Source organism: Bubalus kerabau, chromosome 1, assembly GCF_029407905.1.
Source record: "Bubalus kerabau isolate K-KA32 ecotype Philippines breed swamp buffalo chromosome 1, PCC_UOA_SB_1v2, whole genome shotgun sequence".
Taxonomy (NCBI): Eukaryota; Metazoa; Chordata; class Mammalia; order Artiodactyla; family Bovidae; genus Bubalus; species Bubalus kerabau.
Genome location: NC_073624.1, coordinates 213,374,181 through 213,394,741, shown reverse-complemented (window position 1 = coordinate 213,394,741; position 20,561 = coordinate 213,374,181). Strand labels below are relative to the sequence as shown.

The 20,561-nt window shown below is 38.6% G+C and overlaps 1 protein-coding gene across 4 annotated transcripts in view; it reads left to right on the top strand.

Moving 5' to 3' along the window:
* The first annotated feature begins 215 nt into the window (after positions 1 to 215).
* Positions 216 to 20,561, top strand: part of AFF4 (ALF transcription elongation factor 4) — an 84,321-nt gene continuing 63,975 nt past the window's right edge. For 2 of the 4 annotated variants that reach the window (XM_055553588.1, XM_055553583.1), the window contains exon 1: positions 216 to 395. The gene's annotated coding sequence lies outside the window, so the exon portion shown is untranslated. Of the gene's footprint in view, positions 396 to 450; positions 593 to 20,561 lie in introns of those variants that run through there. The other 2 variants (XM_055553597.1, XM_055553601.1) reach the window with 2 other exon arrangements.

Below are 20,561 nucleotides of genomic sequence, written 5' to 3'. Positions count from 1 at the left end.
AGACGCTGCCGCCGGGCTCGGGACGCTGGCCTAGGCCACCTGAGGCAGTACCCGGCTTGCCCCGGGTCTTCGGATCCGGCGGCCGAGCACGTCACCACCGTCAGCGTCACCCCCCAACGCAGCAGGCCCCGTAGCCCTCCGTTTTTGTGGCGGGGAGGGGCGCGGCGTCGCCACGTGACGCTCTGGTCCCCGCCCGGCCCTGGTCACATGGGTGGCGCGGCCGCTGCGTCAGTCACAGTCCTGGCTGCGGTAGTCGAGCCGCCGTCGCCAGCGGACGGGGCGGGGGAGCCCGGAGCCAGGTCCTCGTCAGCCCGCCCCTGTCGCCTCAGCCGGCCGTCGGGGGCTAGACCCGACAGTCATGGAGCGGGGCGGGACCTCCGCCTGTGGTGTGTGAGGTACGTCGCCGCCGCCTGCGCTTTTTGAGACCTCTCGAACCCCCGCCGCCGCCGCCGCCGCCCGGAGCTCCTCGCCCTTGGCAGCCTGTCGCCGCCCCCCCGGCGGGCTCGAATGCGCGTCCCTTGAAGGTGCAGGCTCGCCGCCGCCTCTGCCGCAACCGGGAAATGGTTCGGGCCTAGCGGAGCCGGGACTGGAGGTGAGAACAGCCGACTGACTGACTGAGGGCCGGGCCGGCCGCGGGGAGAGAGTGGGGGGAGGGGAGAACAGGGTTCGCCTGGGGGCTCGGAGAGACCTTCCAGGTTAGGGCTGCTCGATCCGGCTTCTTCCCTCATCTTCGCCTTCCACCCCCGATCCTCAAAAAAAAAAGAAAAAGAAAAAAGAAATTTAAAAAAGCTAACCCAATCCTAACAAAAATTCCCAGAAATCCATCTTCACCGTTTCTCCTTTCGTCCCTTAATCCGTTCCTTCCCTCAGAAATTCATCATCGACTGATGTGTTACTTTTTAATACCTTCCTCAATTTCAAGTCATTTCTAGTTAAAAGAGAGAATAGGCCTAGGTTCTGGCTATCATTACCCAACTAGTTCTCGCTTTCCTTCTCGCGATCCTGCGCACGTCCTCCTCCTCCTCCTCCTCCTCCTCCTCCTACCCCGCCCCCCCCCCCCCCGCAAAAAAGAAAAAAAAAAAAAAAGGAAAAAAAATTTCCGCCTTCGACTGGCGAAGGGGATTGACTAAAAATGGGAATATGGGGGTGTAATACTTGAATACTCCCCATAACTTCTGAATCGTCCTGCTAGCTAGTTACCCCGATAGCTTGTATTTGGGTGTTGATGTGTAGGCCTTCCCTCCAGCTGCCTGTGCCCGGGGTTAATCTCGTAATTGACGTCAGTGCTTTGTTCCTTCCACTTTGCTGTTCCTTCCACTCTTTGAGGATGGATCATGGGATATAGGAGTTTGAGGAGTATCCTTATTGTCTTTTCTTTCACAAACGATATCATTTATAGGAAGTTGAAGGTACAGATGTGAAATGCTTGTGTATAGAGTTCAGCCAAAGACGAAGAGTTCGATTTAGGGTTCTCAGACACTTGCAATTCAGAATTGTGCGATTTCTTTTCTGCTGACCTGTTGGAGATTTTAAACTAAGGCCGGTCCCTTTTCCAGTTATCAGTACTTTTCCTGACGGAATTTAGGCTATAGTTGTTTGTGAATAGGAGGTTTGTAAATGTGATGTTTAAAATATGGCTTGTGTTTGAGGGCTCCGATGTTAAAAGCACAGAGCTTTGTTTCCGTATTGATTCTGCAAAGCTTTGTAAAGTGCTCCTTTTATTTAACTGTCCTTTAACTTACTAAAATTGAAATATTTATGAGAACTTTCTTGATTTTGTGTTTAATAAAGAGTCCTCTGTGGCCAGTGAATCTTGCCTAGAATCGTCTTTGGTCTTATGTTCCTGAAGAAGTGTTGGCAAGTGGCCATCTGGTTTTTAACAAAGCTGGCTTCTTTAAATTGCTCAGATTTATTTTACTTTTTCATCACTGCCTCTTTCAGTCTTCAAACACAAAAAAAGCTTAAGTTATTTTAAATTCTCTTTTAGCCTTAACTTACCTGAAGCAATTAAAAAATTGTGTGTGTGTGTGTGTGTGTGTGTGTGTGTGTGTTGTTTAACACCAGCAGTTTCATTCAGTTTATGGTGGCTTGCAGGCTCACGACTTTGGTTTTTGTTAGCTCTACAGGAACAGTAGACAGATTTTGCTTTAAATAAAATTCTGTGTCAGGTGGGAACAAGATAGGATGTTTGTGAATGACCAAATCTTTACTGTTTGATTAAAGAAAGAGCTTAGCTGTATTCATTGGAAAATAGTCTACCATTTTGAGGTGTAAAGGTGATTCTACAGTGCTCTGAAGCTGTGTAATTAAGAATTCTTAAAGACAGCATCTTTTCATTTAGATTCAGTTTCTGCTTGTCAGATGATGTACATTCCCTTCTCTGTGCCCTTAAGATGTTGTAACTCTTCGTGACAGTTGATGCATTCTGCTTTTTATTGTGATTTTTTTATAGGTCTTTTGTGTCTTTAGAGCAAGGACTATATATCTTTGTGTCCTCCCCAATATTTTATACAGTTATTAGATTGAATTTGAATGGGATATCCAACCCAAGATTTCACAAAAGGGTACTCCTAAAAAAATCATATGAGCAAGTGACCAGTATTTGAAGGGGAAAAAGTAACTATCAGCTACAGAAGATGACAGAAGGTGAAGACTTCTAAAATTATGTATCTTTTGTTTTTAAGGGTTAAGGTAAATGTCATATTTTTATTTGTACCTGAGAGAAACAAAGAAAACAGGTGTTTCTTTTGTGATCATCTACTGGTTTAGAATGGAGTCCAGAATGTATGAGGCCTTCTCTTCAAATTTTTTTTCATAAAAATCAGAGGTATTCCTAAAGTATCAAACGAAAGTACACCTGGACAGTGACCCAGAAGTGAAGTGTGTATTATAAAAATAGATGACTTAGATTTTATTTTATTAGTTTTTAAAATTTATTTTTAATTGAAGTATGTTATGTTAATTTCTACTGTATAGCAGTGCCTCAATTATACACATATATACCTTATCTTTTTATATTCTTTTCTATTATGGTTTACCCCAGGATATTGAATATAGTTCTTTGTGCTGTACAGTAGGACCTTTGTGCTCTACAGTAGGATAAACATACAGAATGTTTATCCATTCTGTATGTAACAGTTTGCATCTACTAACCCTAAACTCTCAGTCCATGCCCCAGCCTAGTTGCCCTCTCCCCAAACCACAAGTCTGTTCTCTATGTCTGTGAGTCTGTTTCTGTTTTGTAGATAGGTTCATTTGTGCCATAGTTTAGATTCCACATAAGTGGTATCTTATGTTATTTGCCTTTCTCTTTCTGACTTCACCTAGAATGATAATCTCTAGTTGCTTCCATGTTGCTGCAAATGGCATTATTTTGTTCTTTTTTTATGACCGAGTAGTATTCTATTGTATATATATAGACCACATCTTCTTTATCCATTCATCTGTCAATGAACATTTAGGTTGTTTCCATGTCTTGGCTATTGTGAGTAGTGTTGCAATAAACATAAGATACATGTATCATTTTGAATTATAGTTTTTGGCCAAGAGTGTGGTGGTTGGATCATATGGTAGATTTTATTTTTTGTTTAAGTTGTATTCTACAGATATCTTACTATAAAAACTTTTATGTATAATATAAAAGTTTTTCAACTTTTTAACCCCCCAGTCTTCATTATGCTTTTCCCACTTCCTTTTTTATTTCCTCTAAGTTGAAACAATTATATTTGATCCCTGGGATGGTGTTTTCCAGTCTCAGTTATTATGGAATAAGGTATAGTCAGTGACTAAAAACCGCTTAAAGCTAACTTGACTTGTTACCTTGCTACCTTTCTCTTTGGTTTAAGAAAAGCACTCCTACACTTGTGGTTAACTCCTCACGCCCAGAAATTGACTCTATAAATAGATTGTTCTGGATAAAGCCAGTGTGGTTTGGCTACCCAGATACTGTCGTGATCTGTCCTGGAACTGGGCTTCTATTCGGCTTCTTTGACTTTTTCTTTTTGTCATCATTAGGGTGGGGACAATTTTCTGGAAAGGTGAGCACAGTCAGTGCTCTTCATAGATAGGTCTTCCCACCTCTTTCCAATTGCTATCATTTCTTCCATCTGGAATATCACTTTTCCTCTTTTATTCCTGCCTCTTTACATTTCACCATCTTTTAAGGCACAACGCAAATACCATTACCTTAAGTTTTACTTGACGCCACCCTACCCTAATTGTGCCCTATCTCCTTTGAGTCCTTGTATCACTGTATCTCTCTTAATAATTATGTGTTATGCATTAACTGTGAAACTGTAGCACACTGGATGACTTCAAGCACAGTCAGGGAAGACTCATTAGTAGAATAAAGACCGTTATACAATATTACTGTGTGGTTCTAAGAATTAAAGCACTAATCCAATTTAAGATTTTACTTAAAAAATTAGTAGTGATTCCTTAATGTCATCACATATTGTAGTCATTGTTCAAATTTCCCTTACTGGAGTTTTTGTTTTAAACAGTTTGTCTGAATTAGGATCCAAATAAGATTCATACATCATATTGGATTGATGTGTGTCTCAACCCTCTTTTCTTTTTTCCTCTATGGGTTCCTTACTGTCTTTTTGTTTTTATTCCTATGCAGTTGGTTTGTTAAAGAAGCCAAGCCTTTGCCCATGAGATTTCGCATAGTCTGGATTTTGCTGATTACATCCCTGTGGTTTCATGTAATATGTTCCTCTGTCCACTGTTTTTCCTGTAAATAGGTAGTTACATCTAGAAGCTTGATCCAGTTCAGACATGAATTTTCTTTTTAATGGGAAGAATACTTAGTAGGTAGAGTTGTGTACTTCCCGTGTATTCTTGAACTCTCAGCCTGGCTTCTCATCCTAGCATGCCAGTAAAATTGCTCTTACCAAGGCCACCTGTAACTTCTGCGTTGTCAAATTGTATAGTCATTGCTTAGTCGTTTACCTCTTTCTATACTTGGTATTGTTACCCATTGTCTCCTTGATAACTGTTTATTTACTTGACTTTTATGACTCTGTCCCTTTCCTGCCTTTCTTAGTACTAGCTGCCTCTTTGCAGATGCTTAATTCTCTGCTGATCATATTGATAGTTATGAATTTTCACCTGGACCTGTTTTCACTCTTCTAGGTGATTTCATCCATTTTTATTGCTGTAACTACCATCTTTAAGTGTTTTAAACTCACTAGAACTCTTTGATCTAACTGACTGTCCCTCTTGAGATTGTCCAATAGGTACCTTGTTTTAGTCAGGAAAAAGACACATTCCTAACTTAAGCATAAAGAAGAATTTATTGGAATTGCCATGAATTCTCAGGAAGGCAGTCAAGCCATAGGAGGACAGCTGGAAGTCAGGAAAAACTAGATCCAGAGGCTCCATGTGAGGTCAGGAGTATCCTCTGTATCTCAGAAGATACTCTTTTTTTCTACAAGATGCTAGTTGTGTGTTGAGTTAGTTCTCTTTTGCTGCAGATCAACTTTAATACTTACTAGTATCTTTTGAATTTTTAATCTTGTATCTTCTGCCATCAGAGAGGCTGACATGATTCTTAATCTCAGATCTCAATAAAGGGACTCATTAGGTTATATGTCCACCTCTGGACCACAGCTTTGGCTACAGGGTTGCATCCTGCAGAGAAGAGGAATAAAGGACACACTAAAACAGTTGTCCAGTTCATTCATTCCATGGCTATTTAGTACACACAGAGTCCTACTTTTCTTATATATATTTAATATTTTCTTTAATATAATATCACTATATATACCAGCAAACACTCTCATCTCTGCTACGGAAATAACCCAAATCATATCTACTTACTGCATCCAGAGGTACATTGTTCTCTGAGTCCAGATTCTAAAGGTGATACTCTTTGTTAATCAGGCCTAGATATGCTTTGTCACAGGTCTGAAAATTGTGGGCTAAATACTTAATTTAAGCATTCCGAACATAACTGATACACAGTGATAGGGGAAAAAGACCCTGAAACTCTTAGGAGGGGAAGGGAAAGGAAGGTATCATTGTTCCCAAACTTACACCATGTCTTGCTGGACAGGTACAGTATAAGGTGAATGATAGAACCAGCAAATTACATGGGCCTTCATTTGTTGACTTATTTCCTTGAAAGTGGAGTGAGTTCTTTGATGAGCCAAATGAAGATTTTCAGTTCTGTCCACTAGAAAGATTTTCCTTTTCTGTTGTTTTAGGTTGAGGCTTATACTTAGAGGGCATTTGAAAGAATTTTAGGAGAGGGCTGTTCTGTTGCCTTTGCACAAGGATTGACACGTTATGGTTGGTAGGTCCAGTGCTGCCTGCTTTTGTATGGCCTGAGAGCAAAGAGTGGTTTTTACGTTTTTTTAAATGGTGAGAAAAAAATCAAAAGAAGAATATTTTATGGTATATGGGAATTATAGGAAGCTCAAAATTCAGTGTCCCTGAATAAAGTTTTACCAGAGCACAGACAGCACACCCATTTGTTCATGGCTTTTGCTACTACAGTGGCAGAGTTGAGTAGTCCTAACTTTATGCCTATAAAGCCAAAAATATTTACTTTAAAAAAGTTTGTCAACTTCTGTCTTAGCAGATGAAATGGCCCTTAGTGGATATTTTAGTCTGAGGATTGCCTTAGGGTTGAGCAGTTAGTTACAAGGTCCTATTTACTGTGATGACTGTTAGGGTATTTTTTGTTTGATTGCATGTATATGTATCTATTTGTATGTATGTATATGTGTGTTGCTGCTGCCAAGTCGCTTCAGTCGTGTCCGACTCTGTGCGACTCCATGGACTGCAGCCTACCAGGCTTCTCTGTCCATGGGATTCTCCAGGCAAGAACACAGGAGTGGGTTGCCATTTCCTTCTCCAGTGCATGAAAGTGGAAAGTGAAAGTGAAGTCACTCAGTCGTGTCTGACTCTTAGCGACCGACCCCATGGACTGCGGCCCACCAGGTTCCTCCATCCATGGGATTTTCCAGGCAACAGTACTGGAGTGGGGTGCTATTGCCTTCTCCCATGTATATGTGTAGATATATGTATATGTGTGTATACACATACAAGTGTTTATACACACACACTTGCATATATAGATAGATATTTAAATAAAACAGGTGGGGTCTGCACATTGGCCTAGCTTTAGTTAAATCTCTAAACTTTATCTGTCAACTGTACCCTGAAGGTAAGATTACACTCTAGCTTCTGTTGTAACATGGTTGCTCTTAGTATATCTGCGTGAATGGGGGAGAGAATTTTGAGAACAACTGGGTGTGAGTAAACTTCTAGGACTAGAAGCTGATCAGATAGTCCCTGTAAGTGTTAATTATGTTGAATTCTACTGCTTCTCAATCTCCTTACTCCTAAATTCTGTTTTCCTTCCTCAGAGATTATACCACTATTGTTTTTCCTAGAAACCTGCAGGTTGTCCTTGATTCCTCTGTTTTACTTCTCACATCTGTCTATCCCCAAGATTCTGCCTCCATAAAATCTTTGAATCCAAACCCTTTATCTACATTATCAGCAATCCTACCATTACTGTCTTAATCCATGCTTTCATTTCTTACCTGGATTATTGCAATAATCTTCTCATTTGTTACCTTGTAATCTACTTCATCCTGTACCAGAGTGATTTTTTTTTTTTCCCCTCAAATGGCAAATTCACTTCTCCTTGAACTCCTTAGTAGTGTGGCATTTTCTGTAGTATTCTAACTGGGGATTCTTGTACATTAGTGAATTTTTATGTTAACTTCTAAAGGACTGATTTATAGCCAAGTAATGGCTTGGGAGTTTAGATTTTGTTTATTTATTAGATTTTGTTTATTAACCTGTTTATGCCAAGTTATAAAGCATTATAACTAATGCTTTAAAGCATCATTATACTAATGATGCTCAGGCAGGGCAAGACGGTGAGTTAAATTGGATCATGTATATGTTAATATAAACCTGGGCTAGTAGTTAGTATTATGTTTTCACTGTGAGGTGTATCTGGTAGATCCCATCTTGCAATTAATCAATATGAAACAGTTTGTTTGCAGTATGAGTGTTTTATTCAAACTTCAGCAGTCATTATTCTAGATACACATTTAACATAGTTTTCATTAAGGTACATGCATGCTCAGTCGTGTCTGATTCTTTGCAACCCCATGGACTATAGCCCACCAGGCTCCTCTGTACATGGGATTATCCCTTCAAGAATGCTAGAGTGGATTGCCATGAAGGTACGAAACCACAAATGAGCAAGAAAGATTGCCAGAGTTAGCAAGTAAGGGCTCTTTAAAATTGATATTTAAGGACTACTAGCTGATATGGTCGGAGAAGGCAATGGCAAGCCACTCCTGTACTCTTATTTTTTTTTTAGTGTTTCATTTGATATTTATTAGATAAAAAGATCTCAGGACTTGGTCTTTTGAGTGTTGAATACAGAAGTCAATTTCTCTTCTCAAACTTTAAGTCAAACAGTAGAGAGGGAGGTTCAAAATACACAGTAATATTCCGGGAAAGCAGCTCTCTGGAAGTAATCCTGCCTTTTAGCAATTGCAGATTTCTCTGGTATAAATACTCCTGCTGCTGCTGCTGCTGCTGCTGCTAAGTCGCATCAGTCGTGTCCGACTCTGTGCGACCCCATAGATGGCAACCCACCAGGCTCCCCCGTCCCTGGGATTCTCCAGGCAAGAACACTGGAGTGGGTTGCCATTTCCTTCTCCATTGCGTGAAAGTGAAAAGTGAAAGAGAAGTCGCTCAGCTGCGTCCGACTCGTGGCGACCCCATGGACTGCAGCCTACCAGGCTCCTCCATCCATGGGATTTTCCAGGCACGAGTACTGGAGTGGCTTGCCATTGCCTTCTCCACACTCAGGTACTCTTGCCTAGAAAATCCCATGGATGGAGGAGCCTGGTAGGCTGCAGTCCATGGGGTCGCCACGAGTCGGATGCGACTGAGCGACTTCACTTTCACTTTTCACTTTCACGCAATGGAGAAGGAAATGGCAACCCACTCCAGTGTTCTTGCCTGAAGAATCCCAGGGACGGCAGAGCCTGATGGGCTGCCGTCTATGGGGTTGCACAGAGTTGGACACGACTGAAGCAACTTAGCAGCAGTAGCAGCAGCAGCTGGTATGGTGGAGAAGGCAATGGCACCCCACTCCAGTACTCTCGCCTGGAAAATCCCATGGACGGAGGAGCCTGGTAGGCTGTAGTCCATGGGGTCGTGAAGAGTTGGACACGACTGAGCGCCTTCACTTTCGCTTTTCCCTTTCATGTATTGGAGAAGGAAATGGCAACCCACTCCAGTGTTCTTGCCTGGAGAATCCCAGGGACAGTGGAGCCTGGTGGGCTGCCGTCTATGAGGTCGCACAGAGTCGGACACAACTGAAGCGACTCAGCAACAGTATGACATATTTATAAGCATTTTCTACACTATGTTCTTGTAGTCAAATTACAGAAGTGGTTTAAAATTGTAGAAAACTGGGAATTTCCTGGCTGTCCAGTGGTTAGAACTCTGTGCTCTCATTGATGAGAGCCTGAGTTCAGTCCCTGGTCATGGAACTAAAATTCCGCAAGCTCTGTGGTGCAACCAAATATCTCTACCTGTATATCTATATCTATCTATCTATTGTTCTATCTATTGTTCTATTGTTGTATCTATCTAAACTATGTTGTTTAGTTGCTATATATATAGATAGATAGATCTATGTATCTACTTGTATATCTGTATCTGTCTATCTATTGTTGTTTAGTTGCTATGTCTGCAACTCCATGGACTATAGCCCACAATGCTCCACTGTCCATGAGATTTCCCAGGCAAGCATACTGGAGTGGGTTGCCATTTCCTTCTCCATCTCTCTGTCTATATATCAAACTAAACCTGAGGCTACATATTTTCAGGATCAAATACATCATTGGTTTAGTTTATGTAAAATAGCATAATCTGTAACAATAGTGTTATGCAGGATGTGGGATCCTAGTTCCCCAACCAGGGATAGAACCGTGCCCCCTGAAATGGAAATGTGGAGTTCCAACCACTGGACCACCAGGGAAATCCCACATTAGTGTTATTTAAAGTTGTTTTAAAGTGTTTAAAGTGTTTTAAAGTTGTTTAAAGTGTTACAGTTCCATAGAGCTATAAACAAAATTAGTTCATACCTAATTTTATGTTCATACTAAATTCTTAGTATTATAATTTTTAAAAGGTCATCACTCAAGATCTGAGAGATATAATTTTCTCTGAAAAGATATCCTTATGTCTTTCAGATTTCAGAAACAAACCCAAAGGTCTAGTTTGATCCCATGTATTTCTCCAGTCTTATCTTTCATTTTCACTCCCCCCAACCCTATTATCCAACTACTCTTGATCCTGTCTCTCTTCCTTGGGTATATGCTGTGTTCACTCTTCAGGGCTGTTCCACAAGATGTTCTTTCTGCTCAAAACTAACCTTTCTCCCTCCCTTTTCTTTCTTCCCTTCTCTTCTCCTGCCCTCATGCCACCTTTCTGTAGTTAATCTAGCTGCAACCAAATCTTAGGAAATGATGGCTAACTTTTGTTTTTATATCTTAGCCTTAGTGCAGTGTCTGATACAACATATGCCCTGGTTAACTACAATATTAATGTACCTTATATATAGTATTGGTTTATACCAAACAGACATTTTAAAATCAGAGTTATAAAGCCTTCAGAATTCCTTCTGAATTCTATTTAAATATGTTACAAGTCTGAATTAGAAAATATTTTGAAAGTACATTTACTCATCCCTTTATAAATTCATTTTTCAAAGTAAATATTCTTTGTACCATAATAAATAACTAATTTATAATTTGTAAGTTTATATTCCAGTAATTTAAGAGAAGTAACCTTAAATGACCTTAGCTACCTTTAAAAGTAGTATTCTTATTTACATTTTTAAAAATGTATTCGATTGCACCAGGTCTTAGTTGCAGCGTGTGGGCTTAGTTGTGGCATGCAGGATCTAGTTCGCTGACCAGGGATGGAACAAAGGCCCCCTGCTTTGGGAGCTCAGGGTCTTAACCACTAGACCACCAGTGAAGTCTCCTTATTTACATCTTAATAGAACCTTATTAACAAGAATTTAGGGTAATTAGGGTAGGGGCTGATGTAAGTTTGTATGTTAGCATTTTTTCTCTCACCATTTTTTTTTTTTTAAGTATTCTAAGGCACTAAATGGGCTTCCCAGTACTGCTGCTGCTGAGTCACTTCAGTCGTGTCCGACTCTGTGCAACCCCATACATGGCAGCCCACCAGGATGCCCCATCCCTGGGATTCTCCAGGCAAGAACACCGGAGTGGGTTGCCATCTCCCTCTCCAATGCATGAAAGTGAAGTCGCTCAGTCATGTCCGACCCTCAGTGACCCCATGGACTGCAGCCTTCCAGGCTCCTTCATCCATGGGATTTTCCAGGCAAGAGTACTGGAGTGGGGTGCCACTGCCTTCTCCCCCAGTGCTGCTAGTAGTATAGAACCCGCCTGCCAATGCAGGAGATGTAAGAGACACAGGTTCGATCCCTGGGTCAAGAAGATCCCCTGGAGGAGAGCATGGCAACCCACTTCAGTATTCTTGCCTGGAGAATCCCTACGGATAGAGGAGCGTGGTGGGCTGCAGTCCATGAGGTCGCAAAGAGTCGGACGTGAATGACACGACAGCACACAGGAAAAGCACTAAAATATATTTCCGGAAATTCAGATACTTTTTTACCACTTGCAACCCACTCCAGTACTCTTGCCTGGAAAATTCCATGGACTAAGAGGCTCCTCAGAGCCTGGTAGGCTACAGTCCATGGGGTCGCAGAGTCAGACACGACTGAGAGACTTCACTTTACTTTGGAAGTAAGCAAGTGAAGATGAAATTGATTAGAAAGAATTCCTTTTTAGTGTTAATTCTAAAGAACCTTTGCTATGTAATGCTTTTTAACTTTTGCTGAATTTGCTAGATGCATTTTTAAGTAATAAAACTTTTATTTAGCCTTTTGGACCCGTGTTATTTTCTCTTGGCTTCCTCAGGTCCTATAAGTGAAAGCAGTCTTGCAGTACTTTTTGAGCTGATAATTTCTTTCTGAGTGTTGTTACTGAAACAGTTTGCATACCATCTCAGTTTGCCAAGTATGATGCTGAGATTTTATAGTCTAGCACTTATATTTGGTGAACATTTGAGAGTACAGGGTTTAAGTAAAAATAGAAATTAATCATTTCTATACTTGTGTTTCTTTTGTTTTTTCTTTTAGAGAAATTGCTTTAAAAACAACAGAATTCATTTAGTATCAATAGTAATGATTTATTGGGTTTATAATGTATTGAATGTGGGAAAAAGAAAACCTACTGTCTTATTGTTGTGAAATGTAAGCAGGTCTTAAGAAATGGGAGACTATGTGGGTAAAAAAAGATGGGCGACATATGTGAAACACAACTTTCAGTGAGTACTCTCACTGCCTCTTTGACTCTTGAGGCTGTAAGACTTTAGTGTTACCTTTATAAAATTCATCAAGTGTTTTGAGTATATATCTGTTGTATGCCAGCCATTTCGTTAAGTGCTAGAGAGGAGAGAGGGGAAGTTAAATCATATCTTTAGTTCTTTCTCTCTAGAGGCTTATAACATGGAGATGAGTAGAGAAAGCAGGTAGAAAAATAACAATAATGTGAGGCAAGTGTTAGTGCCAAATGAAATAAAAAGAAATGTTTCGGGAAGTAAATGAGTTTAGTTCCCAGAGGATTCTTAGAGACCTTCTTGGAGGAGGGGTGCTATGTGATAAACTTTCAAATGGATGTATTTGGAAATGGAGAGAAGGAAGGACATTATATGTAGAGGGACTAGTTTGAGCAGAGACCTGGATCTGAATATGTGTAGGTTATTTTCGGGCTCAGATAAGTACTGAAGTCTTTATAAAAGTAGATAGAAATTGGACTTTGGACAGCTTTGCAACCTGAGATAAGATTGTTAGATTTCCATGGAGAGGAGAGTTATTAATGACTTTTAAGTAGAAAATGTCTTAATTAGATCGGTTTTATAAAGTTGTAAAGATAATTATTGGTTCATATGTTACATAAGTTTCCAATAAGATACCTTTGCAGGTTTTAGATATTTGTATGCTTTCAAAGTAAGAAACTGAGTCAAAAGATTTTCTTCTTTATAAAGAGATTTCTAAAATTTGACTTTTAACTATTCTTTCCACCCATTTATTTATCTTTAAAGATAAAGGTGGACTTCTCAGGTTGATTTGTTTATATGCTTTTAGAGTGGTAGCACAGTTTTTTGAGATAAATGCAAATGAATTAAGTTTGGTTTAAACATTTCTCAAGTATTAGTAAATGCCCAAGAAGTATAATTTTATTTCGTTATGTTTCTAAAACAGCTTCAGGGCATGTAACCATGAAGGATTACTTACTAAGGGAAGCAGGAGCGTTTAGTTTTAGTACTGAGAGAAACATCTAAAGAGAGGCAGCTGGCTACAAATAATATGAATACTCATATTCTAATGCTTACACTTAAGTGTGAGCATACTTGTGTATGTAATAAGCATTTCTGCTCTTCAATTAAGGTTTTAAATTGTCTAATATTTTAAAAAGAGCAACTCAGTTTATCAGTAATCAGTTTGGCAAATAGTGTTTCAAATTGGATACTGCTTAATAACATAATAAACCTTGTGATACTGTTTGATTTCTAAGGTAAGGAAGTATCATTAAAGTATCAGAGTTGTATATATAGCTTAACACATTAGTAAAGAAATACATTTCAGTTCTTGTCAATCTCAAATCATTAAATGCAAATGTTAAGAATCTACTAAGTTAAAATGTGTTGCAGAATAGTGTCTGATTTTAGTGTGATATAAAGTACTAATTGTTTCAATTTTGAAATGTTAGTATTTTAAAAAATTATTTTTTTGGCTGCATCAGTCATGTCTTAGTTGGGGCACCCAGGGCCTTCTTTGCATCATGTAGGATCTTCTGTTACGGTGCACAAACTCTCGCTGTGGCGTGTGGACTCAGTAGTTGCAGTGTTCTGTCCTAGTTGCGCCAAGGCATGTGGGATCTTAGTTACCTGACCAGGGATTGAACCTGCATCCACTACACAGCATGGTGGATTCTTAACCACTGGACCACCAGGAAAGTCCCCAAATAATAGTATTTTGTGGTATTAGGTAAAGGATATCATGATCTCAAGATATTATCTCCTAATAAATGAGATAATCACTCCTTTTTAATCAGGTTGTAAAGTTCAGCTTACTTATTTGGTTGTCTGCTAGGTTATGTTCAGATATGTGATGCTGGAAAAAACATTCACGGATTATTGTCTAGTGGAAGAGGAAATACTAATGAACATCAAAATAAGTTTATACTTAATTGTGATCAGGTACTCTGAAGAATTATCTGCATGAATTTCCTTAAGCTGGAAGGAGTACCACAAGTTCAAGAAACCCGAAAACAGCCCTTGGTGGGAGCTGGGAGGGGAGAGTGTCAGGATATAAAATGAATCTGATGAGATAGATAGACAGGAGTCACATCAGGAGAAAGTCAAGTCCTGGCTTTGCAGGCCAATGTTAAGTACCTTAAAGTTTATCCTACAGGTGGAAAGCTTACTAAAAGTTTTTAATCAGGGTTTGAGTGACATAATCTGATTTGTGTTTTAAAAAGATCACTTTGACTGCTGTATGAAATATGGATTAGAGAGAGAAGAGGAAAACTAGGCGTCCCAATTAGAAGGCCCTAGCATTTGTCCAAGTCAGAGATAAAATGATGGCTTGTTTGAACAGTGGCAGTAGAGGAGGAAGTGAACTGATAAATACAAGATATATTTTGGAGGCTATGATTATGGATTGGATGTGGAGAGAGGTTGAAGGGAGGATTCAGCAAGAGCAGTTTGTTGGTAGAATGAGGATCACTGGAGCAGGAGTTGTTGAAGTGAAGGGAAAAGAGATCAAGAAATCAGTTTTGGATGTACTGAGATTGATATTCCTCAGACAAAGAACATGATCAAACAGGTCCCTGAATTTGTGGTTCTCTATCTCAGAAGAGAAAGGTGTGATGTGGAGCATATCTTGGTATTTGTAGTGTAGGCATATACTTGGTATTTTAATCCATGAGAATGTAGGGAAAGAATGTAAACTTAATCAGAGACTAAATAAGACCCACGACTGAGTGCAGAGGAGCACCACTTTTTAAGAGGTCTGGTAAGATAGAACGGAAGAACCTGATGCTAGGAAAACTGGGAGGTTATAGAGGCCAAAAGTATGTTAAGGAGCCATTAGTGGCTGAGTATGTGGAATGGTAGGTCAACTAAAATGATAGAGGGTCTGTTGAATTTAGCAACTTGCTAATGAGTGTGATCTTGGCAAAGGAGTGGAATGTGGGAAGCTGGAAACAGAATGTTGCAAGGTTGGAAACAATGTTGCATAGTGATTGGATACATTTTGGAAAGCAGTTTGTGTGTATCAGTTAAAATAGGAGATGCTCATTGCCTGAAACCTAGCAATTCCACTTGTAGATATGGGTTCCAGAAAAACTAACTCAGTCATTGGTACAAAGAGAAGTGTATAAAAATGATCATTACACCATTGTTTGTAATGGCAGAAAAAGAGGAAACAAATCTGGAGAGTGTATAACACAGTAGTGGAAATAAATGAACTACAGCCACATGAGTCAGGATGGATTAATTTCAACATAATGTTGAAAATTTTAAAGGCTCAGAGTCTTTATAGAGTGTACCATTTTTAAAGGTTGAAAAATATGCATAACAATTCAGGGTCTTATTTAGGGATTCATACATATATAGTAAAAATATAAAGAAATTTATGAGAAAACGATTAACACCAAAATCAGAATAGTGGCTGTCAGGAAGGGAGCACAGAAGATGTGATCCAGGAGGGGTACACAGTAGCCTTCACAGGCAATGCTGTGTTTCCCAGGCAGCTGATAACCCAGGTATTCACTATATTGCTCCGAACACCTTTTGGGTAACTTAAATGAAACAAATGGTTGTAGAGAAAATGGAGAATCACCAAGAGTCCTTCCCGTGGAGGAGAATAGAGGAGAGGTAGAATGGTCGCTTGAGAGATCTATGGGATCAGGAAATACTTTATTTTTTGTAAAGAACTATATGTTTGAATGATGATAGAAAGGATTAATTAAAGAGAGAAAAGTTGAAGTTACTGTAGAAAAGTCAGTTACTGATAAAAGTCCAGAAGAAGATAGCAAAATGGGCATAATTGTTCTTTGATAGATGCTTTTTCTTTTTTAGCCAGAGGAAAGAAGAAAATGGATCCAGTGCTGATAGTTTGAAAGTTGATGGTTGATTGATGAGAAGATTTCTCTCTGATCTTTAATCTTTTTAATCTTTGTTCAGTAAGACAAGGTCATTTGTGGAATGGAAGTTAGGAGGAAGAGTCATAAAGCTCCATGAAAATTCTTTTGAGGAATAGGAAAGAGCATTTGTCAGAGAAAAATAGTAAAATTTCTGGGAAGCTTTGAGGGCCTAGTTGAAAATGATTTATGAAACGTTATTATGAAAAGTTAGATGATATGTAAAGATATAATAAAGAAAAAATGGTATGGTTTCCTTTTTTTTTTTTTACTGTTATTTTTATTTTTTGGCCATGTGGCGTGGCATGTGGGATCTTAGTTCCCCAGCCAGGTATCTACCCCTCTTACCCTTCCCCCCACATTGGAAGCACAGAGCCCTAACCACTGGAACACCAGAGAAGTCCCTTTACTAGTTAGTTTAAACCTGAAGGCTATAGAAGTCTCTTCAGGGGAAAGGTCCTTTCATGCAAAATTCTATTTTGGTACCTAATTTTTTTTTTTTTTTAATGTGTGCTTGGAAAATAAGCCCAGCTTAGTTTTAATTTTTAAATTGAAGGATAATTCCTTTAGGGAATTTTGTTTTCTGTCAACCATCAACATGAATCAGCCATAGGTATACCTATTTCCCTTCCCTCTTGAACCTCCCTTCCATCTCCCTCTCCATCCCAGGTACCTGATGTTTTGTTACTGTTGGCTTTGATCTCCACAGGTGTACAACCTGTTTCCCTTGCTTGTAGGAAATGACCTCTTCAGACTCTTTTTGGGTGGAGAAATCCTGTCAAATGAGGCAAGAGGAATTTCTATACCAATGAGGCTTTTTGCTTTAACATAAAGTTATAGTTTAATAGCAGTTGTAATAAACTGGATTCTGAAATAATTGAAATCTTAGCTCAATTCTCATTTTGACTTTTGAAGTGTAAATCATTTAATAATAGACACTAGTTTAAAAAAAAAAAAAAAACATTGTAACATGCCAGACACTAGTTCTGAACATTTGAAAAAGGCAACTTAAAGGTCACATTTTACTCTTTCAACCATTTTTGAGGTTTTGAATTTTAAAAGGTTATAAAACTACATGTTTTTACTTAAAAAATTATAGGTGATGAATTTCTGGTTCACTGGGAATTCCCCCCTTTTTTGAACTATGATTACTATATTTTCTTATTGTGGTTTTATATATATATAGTGAAATTTATTTTAGTAATTTTAAATGTACAGCTCAGTGGCATTATGTACATTTACAGTGTATCTTGAACAGAGGCTCCATACCCATTGAATGATAATTCCCTATTCCGTTATGCCCAGTGTCTTGCAACCACCATTCTGCTTTCTGTCAATTTGCCTTTTTTACATACCTCATGTAAGTGACTGGTTTATTTCACTTAGCCTTGATATCCTCAAGCTTCATTCATGTTGTAGCATGTGTCAGAATTTCTTTCCTTTTTAAGGCTAAATTATATTTCTTTGTATGTGTATACCACATTTTGTTTGTCCATTCATCTGTTGGTGAGCACTCAGGTTGCTTCCACCTCTTGATTTCTGTGGATAATGCTGCTATGAACATGGGGTGTACAAATACCTATTTTGAGTCCCTGCTTTCAGTTCTTTTGGCTGTATATGTAAGCGTATGATTGCTGGATCATATGGTAATTCTATGTTATGAGCAACAAACTTTTCCACAGCAGCTGCACCATTTTACATTTTCACCAGCACTGCTCAGGGTTCTAATTTCTTCATATTCTTGCCAGCATTTTTTAAACAAGATTTTAAAATGTTGATAATAGCCATCCTAATGGGTGTGATGTTGTATCTCTTAGTTTTGATTTCCATTTCCCTAAAGACTGATGATGTTATAGATCACTTCATGTGTTTATTGGCTATTTGTATATTTTCTTTGGAGAAAAGCTTGTTCAAGTCCTTTCCCCATTTTTTGATTGAGTCATCTTAGCATTTTTGTGGAAAATCTGTTACAAATGTGAAGTATTGATATATTTCCAGACTCCTGGTTCTCTTTTGAGGTTTCTAGTAAATTTTGAAATTGAGAAGTGTGTGTCTTCCAACTTTCTTCTTTTGCAAGATTGTTTTGACTATTCTGGAACTCTTGAATTTGCATGTGAATTTTAGTATCATCTCATCAATTTCTGTGAAGAAGTCAGCTGGGATATTAATAGGGACTCTGTAGAATCTGTGGATCAATTAAAGGAGTATCTTCATCTTAATAAATTCTCAAATCCATGAATAAGATTGTTCCCATTTTTTTTAGATCTTCTTTAATTTCTTTAATGTTTTGTAGTTTTCAGAGTTTGAATTTTGCTGTTCTCTTGTTAATTTTTTTCTAAGTATTTGTGTGTGTGTGTGTGTGTGTGATATTGTAAATGGAATTGTTTTCTTAATTTCATTTTTGGTTTGTTTATTGTACTTTATAGAAGTAGAATTCATTTTTTTCTGTATATTGATCTTATGTCATACAACTTTGTTGAGCTCATTTATTAGCTCTCACAGATATTTTGTGGATTCTTTATGGTTTTCTACATATAATATCATTATTCTACTTTTCCTTTCCAGTTCAGAGCCTTTTATTTCTGTTTCTTGCCTGATTGACTTGACTAGAACGTCTTTACAGTATGGATTAGAAGTGGTGAAAGGACATCCTTGTCTTGTTCTTTTCTTGATCTTAAGGGGAAAGCATTCAGTCTCTCACTATTAAATATGATAGCTCCATTTTCCTTGTAGATATACCTTGTTAGCTTTAGGAAATTTCCTTCTGTTCCTAGTTTGTTGAGTGGTTTTGTCAAGAAGAGATGTTACAACTTGTCAGATGCATTTTCTACATCCGTTGAGATGGTCATCTGGTTTTTGTCCTGTATTCTATTGTTAGGATGTGTTACTTTAACTGATTTTTGGATGTTAAGCCAGTCTTGCATTCCTCACTTGGTCATGGTGTATAATCCTTTTAATATTGCTGGATTTGGTTTGTTAGTATTTTAGGGGGGACTTTTTGTGTAAATATAAGGTTTGTATTGATCTGTAGAATTTTATTTTATTTTTTTAGGTAAGAAATGGATTTACTCAGATTCAGAGAGAAGCACACTCCACAGACAGAGTGTGAGCCATCTCAGAGGGCGAGTACAGCAACCTGATCTGTAGATTTTTTTTCTTGCGATGTCTTCGTCTGGTTTTCATATCAGGATAATATTACCTTTACAAAATGAATTAGAAGTAGTTTCCTCCTTCCTTTTTTTGGGAAGAGTTTGTGAAGGATTGGTATTAATTCCAGAGAAGGCATTGGCACCCCACTCCAGTACTCTTGCCTGGAAAATCCCATGGATGGAGGAGCCTGGTAGGCTGTAGTCCATGGGGTCGCTAAGAGTCGGACATGACTGAGCGACTTCCCTTTCACTTTTCACTTTCATCCATTGGAGAAGGAAATGACAACCCACTCCAGTGTTCTTGCCTGGAGAATCCCAGGGACAAGGGAGCCTAGTGGGCTTCCGTCTATGGGGTCGCACAGAGTCGTCCCGACACGACTGAAGCGACGCAGCAGCAGCAGTGTTAATTCTTTAACCATTTGTTAGAATTTACCAATGAAGTCATTCAGTTTTGAGCTTTTATTTATAAGAGTTTTTTTGACTGCTAATTCAGCCTCTTGTTATGGGTCTTTTCTGGCTTCCTGTTATTTCTTGACTTATGTGATCTGGTGTCTTTTCAGGAATTTTGTCCATTCCATTTAGATTACCTACTTTGTTTGCATACAGTTTTTCATTGTATTCCTTTGTAATCTTTTATTTCTGTAAGGTTGGTAATATTGTCCCCTCTTCATTTTTGCTTTTAGTAATTTTAATTCTCTTTCTTTTTTCTTGGTGATTGTTTACTAAAGGTTTTTCAACATTCTTGGTCTTTTTAAAGAACTAGTTTTTGGTTTTGCTAATTTTCTCTATTATTTTTCTATTATGTATTTTATTTCCATGCTAATTTTCATTCATTTCCTCCCTCCTGCTTTCATTTGGTTTAGTTTACTTTTAATTCTTTTTAGTTTTTTATTTATTTATTGTTTTGGTTTTTTAAGATTCGTTTAAAATCTTTCTCTTTGCTTAATATCAGTGTTTATAATTACACATTTTCCTTCAGCACAGCTTTAGCTGCATCTCATAAGTTTTGGTTTGGAGTTGTGGTTTTATTAATATCTCAGAGTTTCCTTCTTAGGACTTCTTCCTTCTTTGACCAACTGGTTATTTAGGATTATAATTTCCATACGTTTGTGAATTTCTC